This window comes from Triticum dicoccoides, chromosome 7A (assembly GCF_002162155.2).
Source record: "Triticum dicoccoides isolate Atlit2015 ecotype Zavitan chromosome 7A, WEW_v2.0, whole genome shotgun sequence".
NCBI lineage: Eukaryota > Viridiplantae > Streptophyta > Magnoliopsida > Poales > Poaceae > Triticum > Triticum dicoccoides.
Genome location: NC_041392.1, coordinates 616,278,568 through 616,284,839, shown reverse-complemented (window position 1 = coordinate 616,284,839; position 6,272 = coordinate 616,278,568).

Genomic DNA, 6,272 nt, shown 5'->3' with positions numbered 1-6,272 from the left:
GGTTTTTTGGTTAAGTCAAACTTAGCGGTAGCGCTTTGCACGAAACGCGCTATAGCTAAGTTAGCTATAGCGATTTTCACGAAACGCGCTACTGCTATAGCTATGTAATTTCCTTCATATTTCTTATTTCCTTTTTGGTTTCTACAGCGGGGGTCTAGGAAACGCGCTGCAACTATGTTAGCTATAGCGCCTCCTACGAACAGATGCTACTGCTACGCCTTTCTCCTTTTTTCGCTTTTTCATTTATTTTCCTCTACATTTTATTTTTCCTTTCTCCTTTTTCTATTTCTTTCTTTTTCATTTACTTTTCCATTTGTTTTTTATTTTATTTTATTTCAATTAGCAGTAGCGCTCTCCACGCGAAACGCGCTGCTACTTATGTCCTAGCGGTAGCGCGGTTCTCCCAAGACCGCTACTGCAATGCGTAGCCTACAGTTTTAGCAATGGGAATATTAGTGGTAGCGTTTTTTCATGTGCACACGCTACTGCTACTGTTGTATCTATAGCGCGGTTTCCGCACGCACGCTACTGCTATTTAGCACTAGCGCCCATTTTTGACACGCGCTACTGCTAAATTTCTATGTATAAGGTTTTCCCTAGTAGTGATCCGGTGAACTTCTGGACATCGCGCAGCGGAGCAGGCTTGCGCATGCGCTCGATGCCCTTGATTTTCTCCGGGTTCGCCTCAATTCCGCGTTCCGAGACGAGGAAGCCGAGTAGCTTTCCGGCCGGGACGCCGAAGACGCATTTTTCCGGGTTGAGCTTGACCTTGTATTCGCGGAGGTTGGCGAATGTTTCGTTCAAATCGTCGAGGTGCGTGAGGTGCTACTTGGTCTTCACCACGATGTTGTCCATGTACACATGGATATTGCGGCCGAGTGGCGGCAGCAGGCATTTCTGCATGCAGCGCTGGAAGGTGGCACTGGCATCCTTCAAGCCGAACGACATGGTGATGTAGCAATACGCCCCAAAGGACGTGATGAAGGATGTCTTCAGGGCGTCGGCCGGGTCCAGCTTGATCTGGTGGTAGCTGGACTAAGCGTCCAGGAAGGACAGGAGCTTGCACCCGACGGTTGAGTCGATGACTTGGTCGATCCACGGGAGGGCGAACGGATCCTTGGGACATGCCTTGTTGAGGCTGGTGTAGTCTATACACATGCACCAGGTCTTGTTCTTCTTCAGGACGAGGACTGGATTGGCCAGCCACTCGGTGTGAAACACTTCCATTATGAAGCCGACCGCCAAAAGCATGGCGACGTCTTCACCAATGGTTCTTCTCTTTTCTTCGGAAAATCGTCGTAGGGGTTGACGGACAGACTTGGCGTCCTTGCGAACGTGAAGTTTGTGCTCGGCGTACTTCTTGGGATACACGGCATGTCCTTAATTAGGGGTCCATGCGAAGATATCCCGATTCTCACGGAGGAAGTCGATGAGCTCGCCTTCCTATTTGCCGTCGAGGCGGGCACCTACGACGACGTACTTCCTGCAGTTGGGGTGTAACACCCCAAAGTTTTGGTTTTGATTTCTATCAACTTCTTTATTTGATTTAAAGAAGGTCACTTCAATTTTTTTTAAAAAGGGGCTCATCTTCTCAAATCTTTTTATGACAAATATTTCATGAGATCTTCACAATATTGATTTTTGGTCTTGAAGATTTGTCATCTTGTGTTGGCTCAACACAAATAATTTTTGGAAGGTTTTTACAATTCCTTTTTATTAAAAAGAATTCCTATAAATTATGAATTTTATTCTTCCCCATTCAAAAATTACTCTCTTGCCATGACCTATGTTGAAAACTTTCTTCCAAAACCCACCTCCCCACTTTGGGTCAAGTCAAGCATCAAGTCCAACAAAGTTCAACTTCCCCTAGATTTTAATTCTATTTATTTTAAACTCAAAATCTTTTTCTGCCATTTATTTGGACCTTAGTGATTTACAAAGGAACTACTAGATTTCCTTTGAGTTTTGGTTCCAAATAAATTCCTTTGGCTAGTCCTTAGTGTCCTCAACCTAGATCCATCAAGATCTGCTAGTCCACATCACAAATTTTTCAAAATTTGCTTGCTGCAAGTTTGGACCAGATTTGCCATTTTGGTGAATTTAATTCTTTTTCCTTTCCAAAAATTCTGAGATAATTCAGGTAGTCTCCAGATGCATCAAGAGATCACTTCACCAAGTTTCAGCTCTAGGAAAATTTTCCACGTGCACAAATCTTTTCGTCGAACAGGTGGCATGCACTGTTCCTGTCAAGTTTTAGAAGTTCAGTGTTGGGTTCAGTTCTTAGTGTCGTTTTCGTCAGGGCTCTTCGTCAATCTCGCCAGTAGCTACCTTGGATCATTGCTCACTGCTCCTTCTTCTTATCCAATGCGCCGCATGGTTGTTTGGCCGGTCGCCAGCGTCGGTGGCGACGTGTCACGTAAACTCCGGCGTCTTCCGCGGTGGCAGAACCGCCGTGGCAACCAGCAGGGGCCAGCCCTGCAGTACAACGCTGTCCAGCACCGCCCACACCACCAGGAGCCTCAGCGTGGCCATCCTCTTCCTTGTGCGTGCTGTAGAACGCTCTCTGCCGCTGACGAGCCCATGAGCTCCGTTCCGTCGAGGCCACGGGAGCAGGCCAAATCCGGTCAAGCTTAGCTGTTGAATGGAACCAGTGAACCAATCCGAAGGTGCCTAGGCACCTAAACCTCCAGCACGACCACTGCCTCGCCGTAATCGCCCGCCAGAGTGATCCCATTCTCGGCAACCGCCTTGTGCCGGCTATAAATAGAGGCCCCGAGCTCGCCTTCGATGAAGCACCACTCCTCCACCTCACCAGAGCCGCGCCCAGCCGCTAGAAGGACCTCGAGGAGGCCTTCTTCCCCAACTCTGGCCGCCACGACCCGCTCTGGTAGCCAGCTCGATTCACTCGATTCCTTGCATAGCTCTAGCTCAAACTTGGGGAGGAACCTCCTAGTGCACCCACTCCCCTATCCCGCGCTTCAATTTGGCGTTTGCAGCTCTCTTCGGAGGGATCCATCCTCGATCGAACAACCGTCCGCCGGAGTGGAAGCCGCCGTCGGCGTGGTGCTCGCCGACGACCAAATCCACCACCCACTGATGTGGAATTGTCCCGTGAGTGCAACCATACCCTTGCCCTCCTCTGGATCACCGTCGATCGTTGCCGGTGATCATCGTTTGCTTCAGCCGGCGGTATGATTTTAAACCTGACATGCGGGACCCCTCGTCAGCCTCTCCTCTTTTATCCGAAATGTTTTCTGAAAGCGCCTTCGGGCAAAGTACGTTTTCCCTTTGGGTTGGCATTTTTCCAACCGAAACGTTTTCTATTTTTTTTAAACTAGCCCCTGGAAAGTTTCTGTTTCATCACAAATTAGTCCCCGGACTAAAACCTTAATAACTTTTAAACAGAAAATGATTTTGAGTTGATTCTTTTTCTGTCATCTTTATTTTTCTATCTAGTTTTTTTACCATATTTATTTGAAAAATATTTGGAACAATTTTTATACACTCACAGTGTTTACGTTAGTATCCGATTTCTTTTATAACGTATATACCAAAGGGGGTGACGGAGCCGCAAACTTCACCGAGCTAGACTCCGACTACTCTGAACCAGGCAAGCATGTTTGAACCTTTGATATGATGAGTGTTTTTCATTATTGCTTAAGTGTTTTTCTCATGACATGTTTATATAAGCATTTGTGAATGTTATATTTCATGCAAGCAAGCTGCAAGTGAGCTTCGAAATTCGATGTGTTCATATGATGGTGAGCTAACCTGATCATTTGGTGGCATGATAGGTTGCAAGCTGGTATTGTTGAAACATGCCAGTTTTATATCAACTGTTTAACTCCAGTATTAACGTGGATCAAGTCTTGTTCCCGTTCGTCCCCTTCCGTGCTACCACATGTTTTCTGCATAGAATACAATTTAGTAAGTTGCAAACCTCTTTCCTTGTACACACCAAATAGAGGGGCCGTGATGAGGGTTCCATGGCCCTGGATTAAAGCCCGTCATCCGGTCAGGGGGCATGGGTGTTTCCGGTTGGGACCGAGAGGGGGGCACCCCTTAGAGCGCACGATATAAATTTGATCCCATGCTATTCGAGGTTGTAGCCTCCCCATCTTAGAGTTTTTCTTGAATGTTGCCTAGGGTGATTCCTGGCAGCGGAATGTGGAATGGGTGTGTACTGGTTAGATGTGTTTCTCCTAAAATACCGTAAGCGGAACTAGTCATTTGTGACTACTAAAATCTGTTGGCTGTGGTTAAAGAGTACAAAATCTGCAGAGTCAAAACCATCCGAGTAACCATGTCGATGGTCAAGGACTTTGGTCAACATATTAGTGTCAATCTCAGTATCAGTCTCAGTGTCAGTCTCAGTGACAGTCTCCAGAGAATAAGCATGAAACTGAGGGTGGTAAACCAGGCCGAATGTTATTCCTCTGGATGGACTAACAAGTTTATTATCATGTACCGAGTATTCCGTCGAATGATGTTACCTTCATGAGCTACTTGAATTCGAATGATGAGATATAAGCCCTTTATGTGATGTCTCTCTGACGTCCGACTATGGCATTCTTGTTATTTACTTTGATATAAGCCCTTTATGTGATGTCGCTTAGACGTCCGACTGTGGCATTCTTGTTATTTATTTTGATATAAGCCCTTTATGTGACATCTCTTAGACGTCCGACTGTGGCATTCTTATTATTTACTTTGATATAAGCCCTTTATGTGATGTCGCTTAGACGTCCGACTGTGGCATTCTTGTTATTTATTTTGATATAAGCCCTTTATGTGATCTCGCTTAGACGTCCGACTGTGGCATTCTTGTTATTTACTTTTGATATAAGCCCTTTATGTGATGTCGCTCAGACGTCCGACTGCGGCATCCTTGTTATTTACTTTCATTATAAGCCCTTTTCGAGATGTCGCTTAGACATCCGACTGTGGCACATACTGTCATTTACGTTTCAATATAAGCCCTTTATGTGGTGTCGCCCTGACGCCCGACTGCGGCATGTTAAGTTATTTTACCTTTCGAGGCGTCGCTCCAGACACCCGATCGGTCTTCAACTATTTTGTTGGGATTTCGGGAGGACTACCGCCTGACTTCCTTTTTATTTAACATGTAGTACAAATTTATTATCTGAGTGTGCATAGTCTGCTCATGTGCATCATGATTGCATTTGTTATATCTTATGTCCAAACTGTCTTGTGAGTACATTCAAAGTACTCACCTGGCTTGTTGATTTGGCCAGATGTTGACGAAGGCGATCTTATGGATGAAGAGTACGATAGCGAGTCTGACGCCTAGAGGAGTCCCAGTCAGTCCCGTGGGATCCTGGAGTTGGTCACTTGTATTGTATACGCTTCCGCTACCCTTATAAAATCATCGAGCCTCACTCCGGTGCTTGATGAGCTGTAAGATTGTGGAGTCATGTCACCCGCTTCACTGTGACATATCCACCACCACTTTTTTACGAGTCAGTAGTTATGCCACCATACCCTTTGTGTCATATCCGCCTTTACGTATAATATCGGCGTGCTTGTAATAAATTGTTGACCAACCTCAGCTCAACCTTGTATAATATTTAGTACTTCTGGATTTCTATATCAAGGATTTGTCTACCAGTAAGGAGGATTCTTCTATACTGGTCTGATATAATGGTCAGTTTTTCAATAAATGTTTTATTGGAAAACCAGTCCTGACATGTGGTCTTCTGGGTTGAGCTTCACTTTCTTGATCTCCTTGGACACTACAAAAAAAGACACATCTGTGACATTTGGGCCGAACGAAAAAAAATTCTATCATACATATGACACTTCTATGACGATAATTGTGACAAAACCCGGTATCATCATAGATGTGGTGGGCTCCTACTTCTATGACAAAAAATCATGACAGAAAATGGGCTTTTCATCCTGGGAGGGCCGGATACGCAGCTGCATGACATTCTTTAGGCCGTCCATGACGGAAAAAACCATGGTAGAAGCGAGGGCGAGGAAAATTTTGGGGAGTTCCCGGTTACGGTGGGAGGTCGGGGGCCGAGCGATGCGCGTTTCTCTCGTACACGTACACGCGTGTGTGCGAGGCGTTGGCTCTAACTGAACTCGAGTGAGGCCTTGGGCTCTAACTGAACCCGAGCGATTGCAGTGCAGGCTACACATTACTGAACCAGAGCGATCGATCGATGGCTGTTAACTGAACCCAATCGAGTGATTCCTTCGCTACTGCTGCTAACTGAAGCCGATTGATGCTGCCTCAGGATGAACAA